We start from the raw sequence: 15052 nt of genomic DNA, 5'->3' as shown, positions 1-15052 counted from the left end.
TATAGCCCAGGCCATCTTTGTGGAGAGCAACAATTCTATTTCTCACATCCTCAGAGAGTTCTTTGCCATGAGGTGCCATGTTGAATATCCAGTGGCCAGTATGAGAGAATTGTACCCAAAACACCAAATTTAACAGCCCTGCTCCCCATTTACACCTGGGACCTTGACACATGACACCAGGGAGGGACAACGACACATTTGGGCACAATTTGGACATGTTCACTGTGGGGTGTACTCACTTATGTTGCCAGCTATTTAGACATTAATGGCTGTGTGTTGAGTTATTTTCAGAAGACAGTAAATCTACACTGCTATACAAGCTGTACACTGACTACTCTAAGTTATATCCAAGTTTCATGTCTATAGTGTTGTCCCATGAAAAGATATAATGAAATATTTGCAGAAATGTGAGGGGTGTACTCACTTTTGTGATACACTGTATATGATCCGACATACAGTGTATCACAAAAGTGAGTACACCCCTCACATTTCTGCAGATATTTAAGTATATCTTTTCATGGGACAACACTGACAAAATGACACTTTGACACAATGAAAAGTAGTCTGTGTGCAGCTTATATAACAGTGTAAATTTATTCTTCCCTCAAAATAACTCAATATACAGCCATTAATGTCTAAACCACTGGCAACAAAAGTGAGTACACCCCTAAGAGATTACACCCCTAAATGTCCAAATTGAGCACTGCTTGTCATTTTCCCTCCAAAATGTCATGTGACTCGTTAGTGTTACTAGGTCTCAGGTGTGCATAGGGAGCAGGTGTGTTCAATTTAGTAGTACAGCTCTCACACTCTCTCATACTGGTCACTGAAAGTTCCAACATGGCACCTCATGGCAAAGAACTCTCTGAGGATCTTAAAAGACGAATTGTTGCGCTACATGAAGATGGCCAAGGCTACAAAAAGATTGCCCACACCCTGAAACTGAGCTGCAGCACAGTGGCCAAGATCATCCAGCGTTTTAAAAGAGCAGGGTCCACTCAGAACAGACCTCGCGTTGGTCGTCCAAAGAAGCTGAGTGCACGTGCTCAGCATCACATCCAACTGCTGTCTTTGAAAGATAGGCGCAGGAGTGCTGTCAGCATTGCTGCAGAGATTGAAAAGGTGGGGGGTCAGCCTGTCAGTGCTCGGACCATACGCCGCACACTACATCAAATTGGTCTGCATGGCTGTCACCCCAGAAGGAAGCCTCTTCTGAAGTCTCTACACAAGAAAGCCCGCAAACAGTTTGCTGAAGACATGTCAACAAAGGACATGGATTACTGGAACCATGTCCTATGGTCTGATGAGACCAAGATTAATTTGTTTGGTTCAGATGGTCTCAAGCATGTGTGGCGGCAATCAGGTGAGGAGTACAAAGATAAGTGTGTCATGCCTACAGTCAAGCATGGTGGTGGGAATGCCATGGTCTGGGGCTGCATGAGTGCAGCAGGTGTTGGGGAGTTACATTTCATTGAGGGACACATGAACTCCAATATGTACTGTGAAATACTGAAGCAGAGCATGATCCCCTCCCTCCGGAAACTGGGTCGCAGGGCAGTGTTCCAGCATGATAATGACCCCAAACACACCTCTAAGACGACCACTGCTTTATTGAAGAGGCTGAGGGTAAAGGTGATGGACTGGCCAAGCATGTCTCCAGACCTAAACCCAATAGAACATCTTTGGGGCATCCTCAAGCGGAAGGTGGAGGAGCGCAAAGTCTCGAATATCCGCCAGCTCCGTGATGTCGTCATGGAGGAGTGGAAAAGCATTCCAGTGGCAACCTGTGAAGCTCTGGTAAACTCCATGCCCAGGAGAGTTAAGGCAGTTCTGGGAAATAATGGTGGCCACACAAAATATTGACACTTCAGGACCTTTCACTAAGGGGTGTACTTACTTTTGTTGCCGGTGGTTTAGACATTAATGGCTGTATATTGAGTTATTTTGAGGGAAGAATAAATATACACTGTTATATAAGCTGCACACAGACTACTTTTCATTGTGTCAAAGTGTCATTTTGTCAGTGTTGTCCCATGAAAAGATATACTTAAATATCTGCAGAAATGTGAGGGGTGTACTCACTTTTGTGATACACTGTAATTCTGATCGTGTCATTTTCTGCTCTCTAATAACAAACCGGCCGTCTTTAACTCGCAACGCTCGCAATGGTTAAATGTTCCAGCCAGCTTCTGGCATAGTGATAAAGCGCCGCTCCCTACTCCCTCCTTTGGATTGAAATTTCACTTAAAATGGTGGAATACCCTACATAGTGCACTTGACTGGAACAGGTGGTGTGAATGAAACGCTCCTACAGAATTGGCGCTAATGGTTGAAAGACCGCTTTCTGAACCAATCAGACCTTCTGATTTTAATTTTTAGTAAGAAATGCTGCTATTTGCATTCATTCAAATGATGTGTCAATGAAACGCTTGATTGGCTTTCTAACGAGTTCATGTTTTACTTCACACCCGGGAAAAGTTTGGAGGTTTTTAATTATAAGCACATTTACAAAATAACGAATTATATTTCTAACGGGACACACGGTTATAAATTTAATAGCATCTGGAAGAACATAAGCTAAGGTAAGCAGTGGTTATGGATTTTTTTGCTGAGTTTTAGATTTTGGCCCTGTGCTGTCATTTATTGCGCGCTTTTGTTTTGCAATGAAAACAAAACGTATCAGTTTAGGCTTTTAACTGGTACCTAGGAAAGTCAAATGCCAAATACAGTTGCTAATCTGTTGTTGTTTTTTTATCTGAACTTACATATTATTTGTTTCTACGCTACATTTCTAATATATGTTTTGTGTATATTATATTGACTCGTGACTTGACTCGGACTCTAGCCTAAAGACTCGTGACTCGGCTCGGAGTCGTATTTTGTGACTTGTGAACATCTCTGTTAGAATGTCAGGGCTCAATCACATCTGTGGTCTTTTGGCTGACCTACACATACAAAAGTCTTATGTCAAGTTCAAACTACACGACTTTCAAGGTGTTCAGATTGCTGTACAGTTCACACTACACAACCGGATCTCTTGTAATCGGGAGTCTTTTAAGTCGTTGTGTATTTCACATTACACGACTGATCGGCGATAGAGGGTCAGACACTACACGATCAGTCTGTCTGGTCTCCCAAACTACATTTTGTCACGAAAACACACACAAGAAGTGCCAAGGGGTGTAACAATACCACGTACAAAAATGCATGTCACCAAGAAACGACTAATCAAAGTTTGTGCGCTGATGTGTAGCGTAAAAGCAAGTAGGAAAAATAAATGAATCTGGCTGAAGAAGTGGATTTGGCTACACGGCCAGCAGGGATTGTCGGTTCAGCAGAGAGAGTTGGAAGTCAAATAAATATTTTTTGCAATGTATTGTTGGTATTATGGTTTGGCGTGGACGATAAGTCACAAATACTGTAAAGCTTGTGTGTATGCCGACGTGTTCTGATAGAAACTATGGGTCTGTTCGAAAACCTAGTGAGCTGCCTTGCTGTCTTACTGCCTACATAGGCAGCTGCCTAAGCAGAGAGGATTCTAATAAGTCATTGACTTATAAGGCAGGTTATTCGAACGCACTACTTAGACAGTGATTCCATCAGTTTTCACCTACTAAGCTAATACAGTTAGCCTCATGCAATTTAAACCAATGGGATGAGGTGTCACAACACGCTAGCATGTCAACTAACATCTCCCTTCATGTACCAAAAACGTTAAATTCGCTGACAAGCCCGAATTTGCAAATCCCACTTGTGCAAGTTTATACAAATTAAAAACCAATGTTCGTTTCTCTGCACCGTCTGCCATATTTTTTATTTTATTCGTGAGAAAAGTTGTGCCCCACTGAATGCTGGGATTGCCTTCATCACTAAGGCAACATCAGATGCTCCCTCGTTACTCAGTCAAAATACCATTCAGCTTTAAGGCGCTTTATTAGACAGCATATTAAGGTATCTAAGAATTCGAACAGCCTCCTTCTCGGAAGCGCACGTAGGATGACGTAAGATGCTGTCTATGTAGAGAGCTCACTAGGTTTGCGAACACACCCTATATTATGCACCTGTTCCACACATTTACACTCCTCTCCCAAGCAGAGAGGATTCTAATAAGTCATTGACTTATAAGGCAGGTTATTCGAACGCACTACTTAGACAGTGATTCCATCAGTTTTCACCTACTAAGCTAATACAGTTAGCCTCATGCAATTTAAACCAATGGGATGAGGTGTCACAACACGCTAGCATGTCAACTAACATCTCCCTTCATGTACCAAAAACGTTAAATTCGCTGACAAGCCCGAATTTGCAAATCCCACTTGTGCAAGTTTATACAAATTAAAAACCAATGTTCGTTTCTCTGCACCGTCTGCCATATTTTTTATTTTATTCGTGAGAAAAGTTGTGCCCCACTGAATGCTGGGATTGCCTTCATCACTAAGGCAACATCAGATGCTCCCTCGTTACTCAGTCAAAATACCATTCAGCTTTAAGGCGCTTTATTAGACAGCATATTAAGGTATCTAAGAATTCGAACAGCCTCCTTCTCGGAAGCGCACGTAGGATGACGTAAGATGCTGTCTATGTAGAGAGCTCACTAGGTTTGCGAACACACCCTATATTATGCACCTGTTCCACACATTTACACTCCTCTCCCAGGGGTTCCCTTCTGTATGTTGCGTTTACGACAATCACAACCTGATCGCAACACCTTTCACACTACATGATTATGAGTTGCCGTCAGTTCCAGATATTTATCGTGCTTGATGTTTTTCTTGAGTCTACTATCGCTCAGTGAGCTGCTCGAATCGAGACGTTGAACAGTTCACACAGAAATCAAGAGACAATTTTCGAGCCCAGAGCGATCGACGATTTGCCTTAAAGCTGGCACATCTAGCAGCGACCTGTTGGCAAGTGTAAATATATGTTCAAAACCTGGAGTAGGTATTTTTGATGACGTAAGTAACCTCCAAATGCATGGGGTCCTTATGGCCCTGGATGCTGGGCGGTACGCAAAGAACGCAGGTAGTAATGTGTTTGCGGCCCCAACTAAGCATTCCTCTCATGGGGCGGTACGCAAAGAACGAGATCTGGAATGGATCAACCTTGATATGGTTTGTTTTGGCCTCGGTTATGGCCATGACTCACTTGCAGAAACATTCCTTGCAAAACTGGGACCTCGTTCTCGCGCGAAGGTCCTAGTTTAACCGCGCCTGAATTGCTATATAAAGGGGAAGAGTACCTGGCACTGACAGGAGCTCAGCCGTGGGAAAGCGCGCATCGACCAGCATTTCTGGGTTAAGTTGATCTCCTGCCAGAGCTGAAGGGACTCCCCAGCTTATGAGAGGTGGGTGATGATAGCTTAAATCCAGGGTGTATATACGCTTTGCAGGTAGTTTTAGGTTGGGAATTATTACTTATTGTATGTGTAACTATTGTGCATTATAATAAAACTATTAGCAAAAATCAGGGCAAAAAACGTGTAGTGTGAACTAGGCATTACTGGAAGAGTGAAGGTTGTTGAGGCAGCAAAAAACGTCAATTTATTAGAAGTGGTTTTGTATTTTTGTTTGTGTAATCACAATAAAGTTTACTTGTTTCTGTAGTATAAAACATTATGTCACCCTCTGAATCATCAGTGGACAACCTTATTAATGTTCTCATTGCTGACAAGGACACCCTCGAAATAAATCCCTGTGGTCATGTTCCAAAACCTAGGAGAACAACCTTCATATCAATGCCTATGGTCTCTTAACTGGACTTCCCAAAAAGACCATTAAACAGTTACAGCTCATTCAGAACGCTGCAGCTAGAGTTTTAACTAAGACGAAGAGAACTGAGCACATCACTCCAGTTCTAAAATCTCTACACTGGCTTCCGGTTAGTTACAGAATAGAATTTAAAGTGCTGCTACTGGTCTATAAATCACTGAATGGGTTAGGCCCAGAATACATCTCAGAAATGTTTAGAGAATATAAACCCAGTAGATCTCTTAGATCCATGGACTCAGGTCAGCTAGTTGAGCCCAGAGTCCAAACTAAACACAGTGAAGCAGCATTTAGCTGTTGGGCTGCATATAACTGGAACAGACTGCCAGCAGATATTAGATGTTCCTTAAATGTAGAAATCTTTAAATCCAGGTTAAAAACATTTCTTTTTTCTTGTGCCTATGATTGAGCTCGAAATTTTTGCTATTACCCTCATTTTACCATATTTCTTTTAGTTTTTCATGCTCTTCTAAATTGTAGTGTATATTTTACTATATTTTCTTTTAGTTTTCATGTTCTTCATTTTTTTATCTCTCTTGTTTTAATTTCATATTTCCTAAATTGTAGGTTATACTTTACAATATTTTCTTTAAATTTTTCATGTCCTTAATTTTTTTTATCTCTCTTGTTTGAATTTCATGTTGTCTTAATTGTAACTAAATGTTTGCAAGAAGTCTTTCTGAGGTTTTAGATCTCAGGAATGTTTTAATGCTTTTAATTAAATTTTTTTTTTCCTTATGTAAAGCACTTTTAATTGCCACTGTGTATGAAAGGTGCTATACAAATAAACTTGCTTTGCCTTGCCTTGCCTATGGTACAGATATGTCACATGTCAACAGACTATTAAATTTCACAAGTATAAGTAAGCCCATAGTTGTACTCCACTGTTTTTGTCCTGTATTATGCAACTGTGAGTGGGTGCTGCACAGCTCCAGGGTCCTGCAGCCTTGGGTTTTAAGGTAGCCTTTGGTTCCTGTTTCCATTAGGTAATCTGTTTTAGCTATGTTAAAGGTACAAGTGAGTAAAAGAATAGGTAAGTATCTGATGCCACCTCTCCATTTCTACACTCACTGTCCATTTTATCAGCTCCACTTACCATATACAATTCTAAAATTACTGACTGTAGTCCATCTGTTTCTCTGCATGCTTTGTTAGCCCCCTTTCATGCTGTTCTTCAATGGCCAGGATCCCCACAGGACCACTACAGAGCAGGTATTATTTGGGTGGTGGATCATTCTCAGCACTGCAGTGACACTGTCATGGTGGTGGTGTGTTAGTGCGTGTTGTGCTGTTATGAGTGGATCAGACACAGCAACGCTGATGGAGTTTATAAACACCTCACTGTCACTGCTGGACTGAGAATAGTCCACCAACCAAAAACATACAGCCAACAGCGCCCCGTGGGCAGCGTCCTGTGACCACTGATGAAAGTCTAGAGGATGATTAACTCAAACAGCAGCAATAGATGAGCGATCGTCTCTGACTTTACATCTACAAGGTGGACCAACTAGGTAGGAGTGTCTAATAGAGTGGACAGTGAGTGGACACGGTATTTAAAAACTCCAGCAGCGCTGCTGTGTCTGATCCACTCATACCAGCAACACACCACCACCATGTCATTGTCAGTGCAGTGCTGAGAATGATCCACCACCCAAATAATACCTGCTCTGTGGTGGTCCTGTGGGGGTCCTGACCATTGAAGAACAGGGTGAAAGCAGGCTAAAAAAAAGGTATATAGAGAAAAAGATGGACTGCAGTCAGTAATTGTAGAACTACAAAGTACTTCTATATGGTAAGTGGAGCTGATAAAATGGACAGTGAGTGTAGAAACAAGGAGGTGGTTTTAATGTTATGGCTGATCAGTGTATATTCTTTGCAAAAATGGCTAAACAAGACTTAAAAGGAAAAAGACTTTTTTCTATTTCCTTTTCTCTAAAAATGACTATCTAGAATATTCCACCTTAACAGCTTAACAGCTTGTAGATAACTCAATTTCAGGTCTTGTTTAAATAGCACATTGAGCTCATGACAACATCAGAATGGAAATAAGGTCATAAAACTAGAACATTCATTAATTTTTCAGCTACAAATACCCTCTTCAGGGAGCATGATGCCTCCCTTTACTGTTTTTGGAAAAGAGAAGAAAAAAGAGCAACATCATGGGATTTAAAGTTCTGATGTACTTATAATGTTTAAAGTATGACCAGGTAAAGAGTCACTATATTAGGACTTCTACTCACGCTGAGTTACTCGCTCTTCTGATCATTTCATCTTAAACTTCAAAGGGATTTCAAGCTGTTGGAGGCTAACTGGGGTCTGCAAACAGTTCAGCTGAGGTGAAACATCTGACTGGTTTAATAATTATGTTACAACCCCAAATCAAAAAAAGTTTGGACAGTATGGAAAATGCAAATAAAATAAAAATGCAGTGTTCCTTACATTTACCTTGACTTTTATTTGATTGCAGGCAGTTTGAACCCAAGATATTTCATGTTTTATCTGCTCAACTTTCATTTGTTAATAAACCTCCATTCCTGCATTTCAGGCCTGCAACACATTCCAAAAAAATTTGGGACGGCGGCAATTTAGGGCTAATAATGAGGTGAAAAAACTAAATAATGATGTGATTCCCAACAGGTGATTGTAATCATGATTTGGTACAAAAGCAGCATCCAGGAAAGGCTGAGTCTTTGATGAGCAAAGATGATCAGAGGATCTCCAGTTTGTCAACAAATGTGTGAGAAAATGATTGAAATGTTTAAAAACAATGTACCTCAAAGAAAGATTGGAAGGGGTTTGCAAATTTCTCCCTCTACAGTGCATAATATCATTAAACCATTTAAGGAATTGAGAGGAATTTAAGTGCGTAAAGGCCAAGGGTGCAAGCTTAAGCTGAACGCCCGTGATCTTTGATTCCTCAGACTGCACTGCATCAAGAACCGCCACTCAACAACAGCTGATATAACCACATGGGTGAGGGATTACTTTGGCAAACCTTTGTCAAGCTCTACAATACAGAGTTACATGCACAAATACCACTTAAAACTTTACTGTGCAAAAAAGAAGCCTTATGTTAACCATGTCCAGAAGCGGCGTCAACTTATCTGGGCTCTGAGGCATCTAGGATGGACCATCACACAGTGGAAACATGTATTGTGGTTAGATGAATCAGCATTCCAGGTCTTTTTTTGGAAAAAATAGACGCCGTGTGCTCCGGACCAAAGACGAATAGGACCATCCAGACTGTTATCAGCAACAAGTCCTAAAGCCAGGGTCTGTCATGGTGTGGGGCTGTGTCAGTGCCCCTGGCAAAGATCATTTACACTTCTGTGATGGCAGCATTAATGCAAAAAAGTACATTGAGATCTTAGAGCAACATGTGCTGCCTTCAAGACGTCATCTTTTCCAGGGACGTTCATGCATTTTTCAACAAGACGATGCAAAACCACATGCTGCACACATTACACAGGCATGGCTGTGGAAGAAGAGGGTACGGGTACTGGACTGGCCTGCCTGCAGTCCTGACCTGTCCCCAATAGAGAATGTGTGGAGGATTTTGAAATGAAAAATGCAACAACGACGACCTCGTACTGTTGCACATCTTAAGACGTGTTTGCAGGAAGAATGAGACAAAATAAAAGCTGAAACACTAAATCACGGTCTCCTCGGTGCCAAAATGTCTTTTAAGTGTGGTGACAAGGAATGACAACATTACAAAGTGGTAAATGCTTTACTGTCCCAACTTTTTTTGGAATGTGTTGCAGGCCTGAAATGCAGGAATGGATATTTATTAATAAATAAAATGAAGAATGAAGAAACCAGACGAAACATAAAATATTTCAGGTTCATCATGTCTGCAATGAAATAAAAGTAAATGTAAGAAATGTGTTTTTTATTATTTGCATTTTCCATGCTGTCCCAACTTTTGGGGTTCTATAAAAAAATCTGAACAAGTTAAAGTCAGTATTTAGTGTGACTTCCCTTGGTACTAAGAACATCTTGAACTCTTTTGGGAAGACTGTCCTGAAGTTTTTTCAAGTAACCATTTAGTGTATTATTATTTTTAATATTATTATTATTATTATGTGGTATATTATTTCTTTCTCTGTCCAGGTGATCCTATACTGCATCTATAATATTCAGGTCTGGACTCTTTGGAGGCCACTCCATGACTGTCAGTGTTTTATCAGCTGTTTTTCTCTTTAAATATAAATTCACCACATTAGCAGTGTGATTGATATAGTTATCATGCTAAAAAATAAAACCATCCCCAATCAGACTCTTTCCAAAAGAAAAAAAAGTATGTAGAGAAACAGATGGACTACAGTCAGTAATTGTAGAACTACAAGTGCTTTTATATGGTAAGCGGAGCTGATAAAACGGACAGTGAGTGTACAAACAAAGAGGTGGTTTTAATGTTATGACTGATCAGTGTATGCAATACTTGATTGTATTACTGTAATACCACTGCTGTTAATTTTTATATTTGAAAACAGACATTTACATATAATAAACCCAGACTCATAAAAACAGTTGCAAACATGTTTTGCTTTATAATAAAGAAAAAAATAGGTAATTATGTAAATATGTAAAGATGGACTACAGTTAGTAATTGTAGAACTACAAAGTGCTCCTACATGGTAAGTGAATAAGAAAAAAAAAAGAGAATAAGGAGACAGGTGAACAAGGCATGATTGTTGGTGCCGGATGGTCTGAGTATGTCTGAAACTGCTGATCTACTTACATACAACAGTCTCAAGGTTTACACAGCATGTTTCCATTCAGTGAGTGGCAATCATGCCTTACAAATGTAAAATGTTGAGAAAAATAGCCAGAATGGTTTGAGCCGACAGAAAGCCTAACTCACTCTTCACAACTGGTGTAAGTACAAACCATCTCAAAATACACAACATGTTCAAGACCACTGCAGTCACCCCAGAACAGGTATGTGAGGCTACAGTGGGTACAGGCTCACCAAAACGCCCCATAGGAATGCAGCGTCCTGTGACCACTAATGAAGGTCTAGAAGATGACCAACTCAAACCGTAGCAATAGATGAGCGATCGTCTCTGACTTTACATCTACAAGGTGGACCAACTAGGTAGAAGTGTCTAATAGAGTGGACAGTGAGTGGACACGGTATTTAAAAACTCTAGCAGCGCTGCTGTGTCTGATCCACTCACACCAGCACAACACACACTAACACACCACCACCATGTCAGTGTCACTGCAGTGCTGAGTATGATCCACCACCTAAATAATTCCTGCTCTGTGGTGGTCCTGTGGGGGTCCTGACCATTGAAGAACAGAGTAAAAGCAGGCTAAAAAAGTATGTAGAGAAACAGATGTATTACAGTCAGTAATTGTAGAACTACAAAGTGCAGAAAGTGTACAAACAGACAGTGAGTGTAGAAACAAAGAGGTGGTTTTAATGTTATGGCTGATCAGTGTATGTAACACTTGATTGTATTACTGTAACACTACTGCTGTACCATTTATGCATAAAACCAAACAGCACTTTTAGACTACAGTACTGTTGGTATTGTATTTGTGCATTTGATAACAGACATTTACATAAAATAAAGCCGGAATCATGAAACAGTCGCAAACATGTTTTGCTTTATAATAATAATAATAAAAAATAACAATCAGCTATTAAAGATTCATTGTCAAAATTAATTGTTAAGTGTGTGGTGTGTCAAAATCCTTGAATATTGTAATATGTGGTCAGATCCTTGTCTGGTTTGTCCTGCTTTGTCATTTTGCTTGCTGTTATCTGCTTGTTGTTTTCAGCTGCATGGTAGTTAATTAATCTTACCTCCTAATTAATAACGTGTTTAGCAATGACAGCATTTTAAAAAGTGCACCTGTGTGTTTAGCAATGTTTTATAGCTTTTACTAACTGATATAGCCTACAGTATGAATGCTACTTTTAAGTAAGCACAAAAAGTATGATCTGCTTTATTTTGCTGAGTATTTACTGCTAAATACTTAATCTACTTCTAATCTAAATCACTTTAATCAATCTTAATCTGCACCTTAATCTGTATATCATGTCTATAGCAATCTATATATCTTGTTTATAGTACATTCTATAATATATTCACCTGTATATCTTGTTCATACCCTGCCCATATCCTGTAAATAATGTATATTGTTGATACCATTTATCCTGCACTTGCTGCTTATTGCACTTCTGGTTAGATGATAAACTGCATTTCGTTACCTTGTACTTGTACATGTGTAATGACAATAAAGTTGAATCTAATCTAAAGTGTTCCTAGCTGTGCTAAAAATGTAAAATACTTGTATTACCAATTTTAAACAATGAGATTGAATGCAGTTAATGCAGGTCATTAAAACAAAACAAAAAAAACAATGGCAGTAAATGAGAGTAAAATGGTTTACACTGTGTTTACCTGCTGAATGGTGTGCTCTGTTGGTCAGTCTAGGAAAACCTCTGGTCTGGTCTCTTGAAGTGTGTGGTGAGTTGATTGGTAAAGTGGTGCGTCAGTACTGATTGTGGTGGACAGCTCCTCTCCAGCTCTTCTACAGCTTCAACAGTGTAGGATCACCTCCAGAACGCAAGAGTCTTAAAACCCAGATACACAACAACTAGGTGTCCCAGTCCAAGAAGAATGTCCAACATTTCCTTTTATATTCGTGTCCTTATGTGTGTTGCTGTGAATCTTTTAAGTAATTTGGTGTATGATCAGCTATGAATAAAAGCACATTTTACTTATGTGGGTCCCAGAATTGCTTCAGTCCGTAAAAACAAACCTGTTTGATATTAAAATAGGATTTGATGTTTAGGACTTGACCTATACAAAAGGTCTCACACTACCAGATCATTCCAAGCTACCAAATGATGGATAATTGTGTCCAAATAATTCAAGTTTCAAATGCACACAGGTCCTGGTTCCAATGTCTAGCATTCGCCATCCATTCCAGTTAATCAGCTCGTAGATTGAGTTGTTCTAACTTTGCGCTAAAATCATACTGGTTCACTTTTATCCAAAATGCGCACGGGGGTGAAATGCGCAGTTCTGAAAATAAAACAGTCAACAATTTGTGAAGCAGGATCCGGCTTTAAAAAAAACACAGTTCTGATCAAACAACGTTAATCTGTAGCTTTCTCCACGTGAAACGGTTTGGATCTAAACCGATGCACGACCACGTAGAGATAAAAGTTGCACCAATTCCGCATTAAGGCGAACCGCGCGATTATTAAGATTCCGCTCTCGTTCCGCTTGTCATTCACAGCGCAAACACACGAAGCGAGTGCAGGTTCAGATAAGGACTGATCCGATCCAGCTTCTCCCTGTGCGCACAAGTGAATCAAGTGTAGCAATCGGTTCAGCCTCGGGTTCGATTATTTACAAATGATCGGAGAGCTGAGTCCTGATGTGACCGGCTCAGATCACCGGCTGCATGTGCGCTTTATCCGAACACAACAGCGCCTTCATCCTCACAGCAGCTTCCTCCCGCTTATGTCGAGCATGGAGGATCCAATCCTCGCCCCCATCCTCACCAAACAGCCGTGCTCTCTGTAAATCCTGGAACACAGATCCGGATCGGACTCTCCACGTCAACAAACAGCCCAGCCAGTCATCAGTAGCTGTCATTTAGAGCCGCGCTCTTTCTGTCTTAGACCCCCCATGTGTTCAAAAACGAACCCAACAAATGTTATGATATTATTCTTATTCATGGAAAATTTAATGATTCCATAATTCTTGGTATTTTCTTTTTTGTTGGATGCAATGGGTTTACTTTTGACATTCAAGAGAGGCTTTCTTGTCATTTCAGCTATATACAACCCCAAATAAGAAAAAGTTGGGACAGCATGGAAAATGCAAATAATAAAACACAGAGTTTCTTACATTTACTTTGACTTTGGTCTGGTCAACTTCATTTCATTTATTAATAAACATCCATTTCTGCATTTCAGGCCTGCAACACATTAAAAAAAAAAACGTTGGGACAGTAAAGCATTTACCACTTTGTAATGTTGATATTTCTTTTCACCACACTTGAAAAACGTTTTGGCACCGAGGAGACCAAGTAATTTAGTGTTTCAGCTTTTATTTTGTCTCATTCTTCCTGCAAACACGTCTTAAGATGTGCAACAGTACGGGGTCGTCGTTGTCGCATATTTCATTTCAATATTCTCCACAAATTTTTCTATGGAGACAGGTCAGGACTGCAGGCAGGCCAGTCCAGTACCCGTACCCTCTTCTTCCACAGCCATGCCTTTGTAATGTGTGCAGCATGTGGTTTTGCATCGTCTTGTTGAAAAATGCATGAACGTCCCTGGAAAAGATGACGTCTTGAAGGCATTTTCTGCATTAATGCTGCCATCACAGAAGTGTAAATGACTTTTGCCAGGGGCCCTGACACAACTCCATACCATGACACACCCTGGCTTTTGGACTTGCTGATAACAGTCTGGATGGTCCTATTCGTCTTTGGTCCGGAGCACACAGCATCCATTTTTTTCCAAAAAAGACCTGGAATGCTGATTCATCTGACCACAATACACGATTACACTGTGTGATGGTCCATCCTAGATGCCTTCAAGCCCAGAGAAGTAGACGCCATTTCTGGACATGGTTAATATAAGGCTTCTTTTTTGCACAGTGAAGGTTTAAGTGGCATTTGTGCATGTAACTCTGTATTGTAGTGCTTGACAAAGGTTTGCCAAATTAATCCCTCACCCATGTGGTTATATCAGCTGTTGTTGAGTGGTGGTTCTTGATGCAGTGCCGTCTGAGGGATCGAAGCTTGCACCCTTGGCCTTTACACACTAAAATTCCTCCCAATTCCTTGAATTGTTTAATGATATTATGCACCGTAGAGGGAGAAATATGCAAATCCCTTCCAATCTTTCTTTAAGTTACATTGTTTTCATTTGTTGACAAACTGGAGATCCTCTGATCATCTTTGCTCATCAAAGACTCAGCCTTTTCTGGATGCTGCTTTTGTACCAAACCATGATTACATTCTTTAGTTTTTTCACCTCATTACTAGCCCTAAATTGTCCTAAATTTTTTGGAATGTGTTGCAGACCTGAAATGCAGGAATGGATGTATATTAATAAATGAAATGAAGTTGGGCAGATAAAACATGAAATATCACAGGTTCAACCTGTCTGCAATCAAATAAAAGTCAAAGTAGATGTAAGGAACACTGCATTTTTATTTTATTTGCATTTTCCATACTGTCCCAACTTTTTCTGATTTGGGGTTGTACAAGTACATATTGAAACAAAACAACGTTTCTCCAGGACC

At 40.2% G+C, this 15052-nt stretch overlaps 1 protein-coding gene across 1 annotated transcript in view; it reads right to left on the bottom strand.

Moving 5' to 3' along the window:
* LOC134324741 (xylosyl- and glucuronyltransferase LARGE1-like) overlaps positions 1–12297 on the bottom strand; it is a 124044-nt gene extending 111747 nt beyond the window's left edge. Inside the window, exon 1 of the mRNA XM_063006680.1 lies at positions 12185–12297. The gene's annotated coding sequence lies outside the window, so the exon portion shown is untranslated. The remainder of the gene's footprint in view (positions 1–12184) is intronic.
* Positions 12298–15052: the final 2755 nt, after the last annotated feature.

This window comes from Trichomycterus rosablanca, chromosome 1 (genome assembly GCF_030014385.1).
Source record: "Trichomycterus rosablanca isolate fTriRos1 chromosome 1, fTriRos1.hap1, whole genome shotgun sequence".
In the NCBI taxonomy this organism is placed as follows: domain Eukaryota; kingdom Metazoa; phylum Chordata; class Actinopteri; order Siluriformes; family Trichomycteridae; genus Trichomycterus; species Trichomycterus rosablanca.
Note: the sequence above shows the minus strand (reverse complement) of the source record. Positions and strands in the feature narration are given on the sequence as shown.